Source organism: Neoarius graeffei, chromosome 22 (assembly GCF_027579695.1).
Source record: "Neoarius graeffei isolate fNeoGra1 chromosome 22, fNeoGra1.pri, whole genome shotgun sequence".
Classification (NCBI taxonomy): domain Eukaryota; kingdom Metazoa; phylum Chordata; class Actinopteri; order Siluriformes; family Ariidae; genus Neoarius; species Neoarius graeffei.
In genome coordinates this window covers 18797927-18810458 of record NC_083590.1, presented here as the reverse complement: position 1 = coordinate 18810458, position 12532 = coordinate 18797927, and positions in this window count along the sequence as shown.

Genomic DNA, 12532 nt, shown 5'->3' with positions numbered 1-12532 from the left:
TGGACAAGTCGCCAGGTCATCACAGGGCTGACACATAGACACAGACAACCATTCACACCTACGGTCAATTTAGAGTCACCAGTTAACCTAACCTGCATGTCTTTGGACTGTGGGGGAAACCGGAGCACCCGGAGGAAACCCACGCGGACACGGGGAGAACATGCAAACTCCACACAGAAAGGCCCTCGCCGGCCCCGGGGCTCGAACCCGGACCTTCTTGCTGTGAGGCGACAGCGCTAACCACTACACCACCGTGCCGCCTAGATAGATTTTTATATTCATAATACATGGGGCGGCGGCACGGTGGTGTAGTGGTTAGCGCTGTCGCCTCACAGCAAGAAGGTCCTGGGTTCGAGCCCCATGGCCGGCGAGGGCCTTTCTGTGCGGAGTTTGCATGTTCTCCCCGTGTCTGCGTGGGTTTCCTCCGGGTGCTCCGGTTTCCCCCACAGTCCAAAGACATGCAGGTTAGGTTAACTGGTGACTCTAAATTGACCGTAGGTGTGAATGTGAGTGTGAATGGTTGTCTGTGTCTATGTGTCAGCCCTGTGATGACCTGGCGACTTGTCCAGGGTGTACCCCGCCTTTCGCCCATAGTCAGCTGGGATAGGCTCCAGCTTGCCTGCGACCCTGTAGAAGGATAAAGCGGCTAGAGATAATGAGATGAGATAATACATGGGGCCGGTAGTGTAGTGGTTAGCGCTGTCACCTCACAGCAAGAAGGTCCGGGTTCGAGCCCCGTGGCCGGCGAGGGCCTTTCTGTGCGGGTTTGCATGTTCTCCCCATGTTCGCGTGGGTTTCCTCCGGGTGCTCCGGTTTCCCCCACAGTCCAAAGACATGCAGGTTAGGTTAACTGGTGACTCTAAGGCCAAGTTTACATTAGACCGTATCTGTCTCGTTTTCTTCGCGGATGCACTGTCCGTTTACATTAAAACGCCTGGAAACGCTGGGAAACGGGAATCCGCCAGGGTCCACGTATTCAGTCTAGATCGTGTCTGGTCCGGTGCTGTGTAAACATTGAGAATACGCGGATACGCTGTGCTAAGCTCTAGCTGGCGTCGTCATTGGACAACGTCACTGTGACATCCACCTTCCTGATTCGCTGGCGTTGGTCATGTGACGCGACTGCTGAAAAACGGCGCGGACTTCCGCCTTGTATCACCTTTCATTAAAGAGTATAAAAGTATGAAAATACTGCAAATACTGATGCAAATACTGCCCATTGTGTAGTTATGATTGTCTTTAGGCTTGCCATCCTTCCACTTGCAAGTGGTAAGTGACTTGCGCACAGCGGCTCAGTCCCGAATCATTGCTCGTGCACTTCACTCGCACGCTCTGTGAGCTGCGCAGGGCCGGAGTGCACACCCTCCAGAGGGCACTCGCTGTTCAGGGCAGAGTGATTTGGAGTGCAGCCGCTGAGGAGGAAGCGATGAGCCGCACTGACACATTTCTCAACTTACGTGCCGAATTAGCCATGTGATTAGCGTATCCGTGTATTGGCTTTGCTGTGTGCATGCGAATCGTGTATTGGCGTTGCTGTGTGCACGCTAATCGTTTTTAAAAACGTTAATCTGATGATCCGCTGATACGGTCTAATGTAAACCCCACCTAAATTGACCGTAGGTGTGAATGGTTGTCTGTGTCTATGTGTCAGCCCTGTGATGACCTGGCGACTTGTCCAGGGTGTACCCCGCCTTTCGCCCGTAGTCAGCTGGGATAGGCTCCAGCTTGCCTGCGACCCTGTTGAACAGGATAAAGCGGCTAGAGATAATGAGATGAAATGAATACATGGGGCCAAATTACTCAATTCTGATTGGTCAATCAAGGAAGGCTTTTTTACCTTAACGCGAGGCCGTATTTCTGAAATGCTACTGGCTAGTTCTTTGCTTGGTTGAGGTTTTTAAAAAAAAAGAGCAAATTTTGTCAAAATGGCTGACTCAGCAGTGCCGCATTTCACTATACACTACCGTTCAAAAGTTTGGGGTCACTTTGAAATGTCCTTATTTTTGAAAGAAAAGCACTGTTCTTTTCAATGAAGATCACTTTAAACTAATCAGAAATCCACTCTATACATTGCTAATGTGGTAAATGACTATTCTAGCTGCAAATGTCTGGTTTTTAGTGCAATATCTCCATAGGTGTATAGAGGCCCATTTCCAGCAACTCTCACTCCAGTGTTCTAATGGTACAATGTGTTTGCTCATTGCCTCAGAAGGCTAATGGATGATTAGAAAACCCTTGTGCAATCATGTTAGCACAGCTGAAAACAGTTGAGCTCTTTAGAGAAGCTATAAAACTGACCTTCCTTTGAGCAGATTGAGTTTCTGGAGCATCACATTTGTGGGGTTGATTAAATGCTCAAAATGGCTAGAAAAATGTCTTGACTATATTTTCTATTCATTGTACAACTTATGGTGGTAAATAAAAGTGTGACTTTTCATGTAAAACACAAAATTGTTTGGGTGACCCCAAACTTTTGAACAGTAGTGTATTTGACGAAGAAATGTGTTTACAGTTGGTGCAAAATGCAGCTGCTAGACTGCTGACAGGTACCAAGAAGAGAGAGCACATTACCCCTGTCCTGGCTTCTTTACACTGGCTTCCCATTAGTTTTAGGATCCAATTTAAAGTCCTACTAATAGTCTACAAGGCGCTGCATGGTCAAGCCCCTACTTACATCTCAGATCTCCTGAAACCACCCCCTGCACCTAGGTCCCTTAGATCTGCTGATAAAGGTCTCCTCCATGTGGCCCGGACTCGCCTCAAACAAAAAGGTGATAGGGCATTTGCAGTAGCGGCTCCAAGTCTGTGGAACTGTTTGCCCCCAGACATTAGATTCACCCCCTCCATCTCCTCTTTTAAATCCAGGCTCAAAACTCACCTCTACTCACTGGCTTTTGCATCATCTTAGCTGCCCATTCCCTAGTTGTTGTTTTTTTTTTTGTAGTGGGTGTTATTCAGTGTTGTTGTTCATTTGTTGTTTGTGTAATTCTGGCCTCTTTGTCTATCTGTCAATTTCTGTGTTTGTAATGTGTATTTTTGTTGCAGCTATTAATGCATCTTTTCTTTTGTGTTGTGTGTGTTTGTGCATTTTACTTCTGATTTCCTAGCTACCCTATGTACAGCACTTTGGTCAGTGAAAACTATTTTAAATGTGCTTTATAAATTAAATTTACTTACTTTACTTACTTTACTAAACCAATTGAAAGCTGCAAGCGAAAATGAAAATACCAAAAAAAAGTACGAATTTTTGGCTTTCCGTGTTTAAGAAATGGGCCGCGGGCGGCACGGTGGTGTAGTGGTTAGCGCTGTCGCCTCACAGCAAGACGGTCCAGGTTCAAGCTCCGTGGCCAGCGAGGGCCTTTCTGTGCGGAGTTTGCATGTTCTCCCCGTGTCCGCATGGGTTTCCTCCGGGTGCTCCGGTTTCCCCCACAGTCCAAAGACATGCAGCTTAGGTTAACTGGTGACTCTAAATTGACCGTAGGTGTGAATGTGAGTGTGAATGGTTGTCTGTGTCTATGTGTCAGCCCTGTGATGACCTGGCGACTTGTCCAGGGTGTACCCCGCCTTTCACCCGTAGTCAGCTGGGATAGGCTCCAGCTTGCCTGTGACCCTGTAGAACAGGATAAAGCGGCTACAGATAATGAGATGAGATGAGATTATTTTTATTATTTGTTCTGGATAGCAGAGTAGCCAGTCCCAGCTGACTTTGAGCAAGAGGTAGGGTTCACCCTGGGCAAGCATGTCGCCAATCTGTTGAGGGACTAACACACAGACAAACAACCGTTCACACTCACATTCACACCTATGGGCAAATTAGAGTTGGCCTAATCTCCACGTCTTTGGACTGTAGGAGGAAACCTGAGCACCCTGAGGAAACATGCAAACTCTCCCCATTCGACCTTGAGGTTCAAACCCAAAACCGTGTTTGCTGTTAGGCAACAGTAACCACTCCACCACTGTGTTGCCCTATATAGTGCATCCTAAAGTCCAGTAAGGAGCCATTTCAGATCCAGCTTCCTCCACCCTATATTTATGCACTACTTAGAGAATGAAATGACATGGTAGTTATGCACCAAAAACCCGACAGCAAGCCTTTCTTCCCCTCTATAAATACGGTACGTGTGTTTTATACATCTGCATATTCAACAACAATCAATATCCAAAATCAACTCCATCGATCTTATATATTATACACTCTCAGAAAATAAAGTACATCATTGTACCTTTATTGGTACACCAGCTTGTCACTGACGCAGTACCTTCTAAAGTACTTATTTGTACCCTTTAGATACTGCTTGGGAACATATATGTACCTTTTTGGCCCTAAAAAGGTACACATAGTTACCTTGAGGTCTAATAATGAGCCCTAGGGGGTACATTAGTGTAGATTGTCCCTTGGGGAACAGAAATGGACTCCTACTGTACTCCTATTTCTGACAGTATATCTGCACATACTTGCTAACTCTATTGATTCACTTGGTAGTCTAACGCTTTTAGTTCTAAAAACTACCACATTACAAAACGAGACCGTCAATGACGGCGTAGCTCACTCCAGCCCCGTCTAGTCCAGAAGGAATGATCTAAAGTGGGCCACCTTCCTTGTGCAATAAATGTTGCAAGCGATATACACTATATACAAGCTATATATAGAAGTGATATACACCCTCGGAAAACCGATCTATTTGCCAGAAAGAATCCAAAATGGCAAGGAATTGACCGAGAAGAAGCGATTTTTGTTGAACTGCTCATTAAGGCTTAATTAGTCCATAACTTCATTAATAATTGTAATGAAGCAAATCTGGGTAGAAGTTCTATGCACCCTAGGTCCCCCTACCTTCATGCCAGAAAGAATCAAAATCGGTGAAGAATTTTGATTCTAGGGTTAGGTGAAGAATTGAGGAAGAAGAAGCGATTTGTGTGGAAACTGCTCGTTAGGGATTGATTAATTACTCCATATCTTCATTATTAATTGCAATTATGGAAATGTGGGTAGAAGCTACATATACGCACCCCAGGCAGACCTACCTTCCTGCCAAAAAGAATAAAAATCGTTGAAGAATAGAGAGAGAAGAAGCATCATGAAATGTGGACGATGCTGGATGGACGACAGACAACACATGATGGGATAAGGTCATCACCTGTCGGACGGATGAGCTAATAATCAGCAAATGCTGTTGGATTCATTCTTCTGATCTCACTTCAGCTGTTTTCGGCACAATGAAGAGTTTATAACATCAACAAAACTGACTTCATGTTAAAGCTGTTAATGTTATAGTCATGTTGTCTGTTGTTGTCCAGGTGAGGATGGGTTCCCTTTTGGGTCTGGTTCCTCTCAAGGTTTCTTCCTCATGTCGTCTGGGGGAGTTTTTCCTTGCCACCGTCGCCACGGGCTTGCTCATTGGGATAGATTAGGGATAAAATTGGCTCATGTCTTGGGTCATTCAGATTCTGTAAAGCTGCTTTGGGACAATGTCTATTGTTAAAAGCGCTATACAAACAAACTTGACTTGAAGTATACAGCGTCAAATAGTCATATTAAGTGAAGCCGAGAGCCAGTGGAACGGCGCGATAATGATGTTGAATCTAAATGGTATTGCTCTATCGCACCATTCCATTGGTTCTCATTATGGTTCTAGCCAATCGGCGATGAGGTCATATATTAAAACAAGCTGCGCCAGTGTGTGTGTAAAAACCAATAATGGTGATCATGAACAATGAAAACTCCCAAGAAAAAAAAGATTTGCTATGACAACAAGTTCAAGAAGACTTGGTTGTCGGATCATCCAGCATCAAAGCATCGAGGCGAGGTGAGAAGTATGCGTTTTGTGAAGTACCTCAGTCCGATTTCTTGATCAATGTTCTTCAAATATGGCACTCAGAATGCAGGAGAATGCACCATTTTACACTTTTTTTTTTTTTTCAAAATTTCCCAGATGACCATGCATCTGGACTCCCCTACAAGGGCGTAACTGTGTCACACAATCTGATCTACTGCTTTTCATTCTCTGGAGGTTGCCAAGTATGTACACATACTACACAGAGTATCAAATCATTCTTTACATTATTAATTATTCTTATGTAAAAAAAAAAAAGCTACGAAAAAAATAGTGACTCTCCGGATGTTTTGAAGATGTGCCGTATGGAGTCAAATCATCTGACTCACTGACGAGAGAGAATTTTCCACCACTATTGGAAGTCAGTGCTATTGATTTATTTGTAGGGACTTTAACATTTGGAGATGTTTTTTTTTTTTAATTAGTAATTTTTACAGCCCTCTGCTACCTGTGAGGCGAATTACAATCTTACAATCGACAAGCCTGACACTTTTCCCCAGCAGACTCCGCTCACTCTGCTGAAATGACATACACCTCAGGGTTAGTGTTTACAAGAAAAAGGGATACCGTTCTGTACAGCATGTGGGTGGAGCTTATTTCTAGGCCCAAAGCTGTAAACACAGGCCTGAAGTGAAGAAACCAGCCAGACGCCTTATACTGCAACATGGGATCTGTGTACACTGTCTAACTAGAACAATGACACCACTCAGGTATCTCATTGCGCATATGAACTAGCTGGTCGAGCTGGTTATCCAGTTATCTGTTGTGCTAATCAGTTACTTAACTTCATGTTTTTTTGAAAACGTAATCCTTTTTTTTTTTCCCGAATCCACTGATAGAAATCTGAGACATTTATGTAGGCCATTATGTTTAAGGGCAATTTATTAAATGAGAGGGTGAAAAAAGTCAACTACCTCTTATAACAGTGTGTTACTCCAGTATTGTTGAAACCATTACAGTACAGTTGAGCATGAAGCACGTGCTTTCGTTGTAGTCATAAAGCAATTACACATCCACCCCCACTGAAAGGCGACATTCGTGGTTTCTGTGTCTGAAGTCATGCTCTTGCTTTCTGAACAGGAAGTACAGCAACATGACAAAGCTGTACTCATCATCATCCAGCTCCTTCCTTCAAATCACTCAAAGCTTATGGCTCGGTTTGTTTCTTTGTGTAATTTGTATGTTGATTGGACACTCTGTCTCATCTCATCTCATTATCTCTAGCCGCTTTATCCTGTTCTACAGGGCCGCAGGCAAGCTGGAGCCTATCCTACACTGCAAAAAATAAAAATCTTAGGAAGTTTATTTGTCTATTTTCAAGTCAAAACATCTAGCCACCCTTATTATAAGACATAATTGCCCAACAAGCAAAACCTCATTTAGCTAGAAAGGCTAGTTTTTAGACAGTCCATCTTGAAAATCTTGTATAGACAAAATGTCTTGAAAAAGTCTTATTTGGAGCACCTTTGAAAATAAAACAAGTTTTTTCTTTTAAAACAAGTAAGTACATTTTGGACATTTGTCAAATGCGGTTCATCTTGTTTCAAGAAAAAAAAACAAAGTATGCTTGTTTTGGGAATAAATGAACTTTACTGAAATCTTTGAATCTTTCATTACAATTCAACTCCACCTTACAGATCCTAAGTTTACTGCGACTGTTTTCTCAGTCATTCAGAGTGAGCTCCTTCTAGATGCTGTACAGACTCTAGACCAGATAAGTGCCTTCAAAAAGGCTATGAGTGAGTGGAGGGTGTTTTAGTGAGGTCTTTTTGGAATGCTGTGAGTTAAGTTCAGTGTTTTTGTTTGTTTGTTTGGTTGGTTGGGTTTTTTTTTGTGCCTGATCTTGTAAACCCCTCGTACACGTGAATAGTCAGTGCCCCCAAAATGCACTGTTGCTTTGGCATTGTGTAAGCACTGTAAGTCAAAATGCATAGACTTCTCATCTCATTATCTCTAGCCGCTTTATCCTTCTACAGGGTTGCAGGCAAGCTGGAGCCTATCCCAGCTGACTACGGGCAAAAGGCGGGGTACACCCTGGACAAGTCACCAGGTCATCACAGGGTTGACACATAGACACAGACAACCATTCACACTCAATTTAGAGTCACCAGTTAACCTAACCTGCATGTCTTTGGACTGTGGGGGAAACCGGAGCACCCGGAGGAAACCCACACGGACAACATGCAAACTCCACACAGAAAGGCCCTCACCGGCCCCGGGGCTCGAACCCAGGACCTTCTTGCTGTGAGGCGACAGCGCTAACCACTACACCACCGTGCCACCCTGTTTTAATGTTTGAATGGGGAAAAAAAATAAACTTGTTGCAATGCTACACGTGTCGTCAACTTGATTCAAGATGGTCTCTGGTCTCATATCTAGAGTATTTTACTAATTACAGGTCACAAAAGGAGAATCTTTTAAGCTAGCAATGCTTAGTTGTAGAATTTAACAATCCTAATATTAGTATATTTATCTTAAATTCACTTTTTACTGCTAAGACTTTGTCATGAATTTAAGTGAAATACCCTTAAAATGAAATAAATAAAAATGACTTGAATGGCTAAATGTAAGAAGTACGATCTTGTTATAAGAACTATTTTGATTATTTTGAGTTAATCAGATATCGCATAATAAGTTCCCCAATCTTATTTTGGAATTATTTCATCTAAAAACAGGTTCGATTTTTCATCTTACTTTAAGAAATCTTACCAAGTCAAATTTGACTAGTTCCATTGGCAGATTTTTTTCACCTGATTCAAGCAAATATGCTTTGTTTTAATCTTTTATTTCTTATTTTTGAAAGGCCATTTTTTTTTGCAGTGTAGCTGACTACGGGCGAAAGGTGGGGTACACCCTGGACAAGTCGCCAGGTCATCACAGGGCCTGGACACTCTGTGTTTAGTATATTTCCTTCTAGTTTGTCCTCCAAAGGCATTTTGAAAAATAATTGATGGAGAAGGTAGGAGTTGTTCATGGGTACCCTGTTCATGTCTGTTAGCACAGTTGTATTTCACGTGCACCTCTCATACCGCTTTACCACAAACAGGAAACAGGTTCTGCTCTGGTTAGTGCATCATATTTCGAAACCATCAGAGCATTTTGGCCAAACGTCAAGTCAAGTTTATTTTTATAGCACTTTTAATAGACATTGTCACAAAGCAGCTTTACAGAATTTTAGTGACTTTAAACATGAGATAATTTAATCCCTAATCTATCCCAAGTCTATCCCCAATGAGCAAGCCTGTGGCGACGGTGATGAGGAAAAACTCTCAGACGACAAACCTCAAGTGGAACCAGACTCAAAAGGGAACCCATCCTCATCTGGGCAACAACAGACAGCGTGATCATAACAGTTTTAACATGAAGTCTGTTTTGTTGAAGTTATAAACTGTTCATTGATGGAAACTTGAGTGCAAAACTGTTCATGACAACTGCAGTCCTAAAGTTAGCAAGTCAGCTGTAGTCCTCAGCCATAAAAGCATTACTGTAAGTGTCCAGAGCGTCCTCCAAACGTAAATTGGTTCAGAACCTGAAAAAAGTTGTTTCCCAGCTGGAACCAAAATGTTTTCCCGTGTGAAACATGATGACATCAGTGGGCGTGTCATTAGTTTGGAGAGGAAATGGAGCACAGAAATGGAAAACACAATGGAAAAGTATATAGCTTCATGAAAAAATGGACCGAAAACAAATACCAGCAATAACAGAACAAAAGCTCGCAAGTAATCAATGTGCTCTGGCATCTTGCCACTACTGTCTGACGCATGATGAATCTTTGATTACTCAAAACTGGTGAAATTGTGGGCAGGTTTGTGAGCTGACACCAGAGCTCAAAGAATCCTGAACTGAACGAGTTCAAAAACCCATACCCTGTTGGTCGAAAAGTAACTTCTGTCACTACTGATGATGTGTTCTGGATGTATTGGTGATTCCGGCTTGACTAAGGGGGAAAGCCATTGCTTAATGGTTATAAAAGCAACTTTGGGACCAAAAGGTTGCTGGTTCGATTCCCTGGACCAGCAGGAATGATTGAACTGCCCTTAAAGTGCATATCACGGGTAAATTCAGGAGCAAGATCAACGTAATTCTCCTATTTTATATTAAACTTTGGTCAAATATCTGTCACATTTTGTGCAATTTTTTTTATCTTGCGCAATACCAGAAAAATTCAGTTGAAATCAAGCCATTTGAGGCGAATTGGTCCGCCTCTGAAAAAACTTGGCATTTGGATTTCCCGACAAACACTGATTTTCATGGCGCCACGTGCGGGACGCCTCCCTCTGAATCCTACGTCAGCGCTGGTTTGTTTATGGAAAAATGACCTGGTGGTTTTCTGCAAATTTCTTCAACGTTATCACGTAATTATTAAAATGGTTGACAGATGTATTGTAGGAGGGTGTAGCAACACCAATCTTGATGGGATTAGTACTCATCATTTTCCAAAAGACCAGACAATGAGAGAGAAATGGGAGCGCTTTGGGCGAGGCACCCGGAAGCTGAGGACCAAGCAGAGCCGAGAAAAAGACCAAGAAAATCGGCGATTCACAAGTTGACTGTTGCCAGGGTAAGAAATAAGAGAGACTATACTCTAAATTAGGTGTTCCTGTGTTTGTGTGGTACATGGATAATGTTATTTATTGACACACACAAAATTAAACAACACGAAAGCGCTGGGTGATAATACACTTACTTCACATGTACCAAGGGATATGCGTGTCAGGGCTTGAGATCTTGGGACCTGTCAAACACATTAAATGTATATACAACCCTGCTTAGCCGATTCCATGTGTGTAGCTTATGACATCTTTCTCCGACAGTAGCCAGTACTCTTCTAAATGAAGAAATATATAAATACATAATAGTAATTAGAAAAAATATGATTTATGTAACAATAGATAGACGAGCATTGATACATGAATCCATGGGTTTAGAAGCTCAGGCGACAATTCCATATTTCAATGCAAAATCGCGAGCTGCTAAACTTGGTCTGCACAGGCTGTGCACTGAAACCGTGCAAAGCTCGCGCAGCCTGCTGGCGCTTCCGCACGTGACGTCACGAATCTGGCTCCAGACTCCCTTGGGATTTTTCCAGACATGTTTTGTTATTTTATTTTTTTCTGCTGTAGACAGATGGCCTTGTGCAAAATTACCCTTCTGGATGAGTGTGTAAAGGGACGTACTTTCATATTAAAAAAACACAAAATTGTTCCAGGATATGCACTTTAAGCAAGGCACCTAACCCCCAACTGCTCCCCAGGCTGCTCTGGGTTTGGTGTATGTCGCTCTGGATAAGAGTGTCTGCTAAATGCCATTAATGTAATGTAATGTATAAATTAGACCCAATAGGCTACACACCACATCTTGGGCATGTTTTACTCTGTGTAATCACCTGACATGACTGTCACGATGACTCTACAGCCTGGGATAGAAAGAAATCAGCCCCAGCTTCACTTCTTCATACCATTTGGTGTATTGTTATTCTTGGACGTTGGTAGTGATGATATTCTTGCAGTTAAAAGTAAAAACTGCAAGTTTATTTACTTGTTTGTTAAACAGTAAATAAGGACGAGAGGGAGAGTGTAGCCCTGCGAGTCCATTTCTACCATCTGGGCCTGAAGTCATGGGAATGGCAAGTGTGTTCTGAGTGAATGTGGTCCAAAGATAAATTGGTACATTTCAAGTTTTTAACCATATTTGTAATACAGAACTTGAAATGTCTTTGCAGCTTTTCAGCTTTGGGCCAAAAGTCTAAAGCTGTAAACATACGGTCTGTGCCACCTGTTCCACCCGAATGGAAAATAAAACCCCAAAACAAGCAAAGAACTCAAGGACATTGTGTGTGTGTGTGTGTGTGTGTGTGTTTAATCTTTGTTCAGAATGTACTCATGAACACACCATGGATACACGTTTAAATCTTAACAGATATTTAGACATACTGTATATAGCAGAACATTTAGATGTACACTTTATCAGGATCACCTGTACAGCTGTGCATTCATACAGTTATCACATGCCAATCATGTTGCAGCAGCGCAATGGAACAAACAAACAAAAAAACACATACACAGGTACACCCATTCTGTGTAAACTCTCGAGCCTGTTACATGTGAAATTCCCAGGAGATCAGCAGTTTCTGAAATACTCAAACCAGTCTAATTGGCACCAACAACCATGCTATGGATAGAGTCACAAAGATCACACCTTTTTTTTCTAATATCATTTTGATTTTTGATGTGACATCATCTGAAGCTCTTGATCTCCATCTGCATTACACTGCTACCACATGATTGGCTGCTTAGATAACTGTATAAATATGCAGATGTACAGGTATTCCTATTAAAGTGGATGGTGAGTGTATATAGCATAATATTTAGACACACTGTATGTACTGCTGGGGCGGCACGGTGGTGTAGTGGTTAGCACTGTCACCTCACAGCAAGAAGGTCCTGGGTTCGAGCCCAGCAGCCGGCGAGGGCCTTTCTGTGCGGAGTTTGCATGTTCTCCCCGTGTCCGCATGGGTTTCCTCCGGGTGCTCCAGTTTCCCCCAAAGACATGCAGGTTAGGATAACTGGTGGCTCTAAATTGACCGTAGGTGTGAAGGTGAGTGTGAATGGTTGTTTGTCTCTGTGTCAGCCCTGCGATGACCTGGCAATGTAGCCTGCCTCTCGCCCATAGTCAGCTGGGATAGGCTCCAGCTTGCC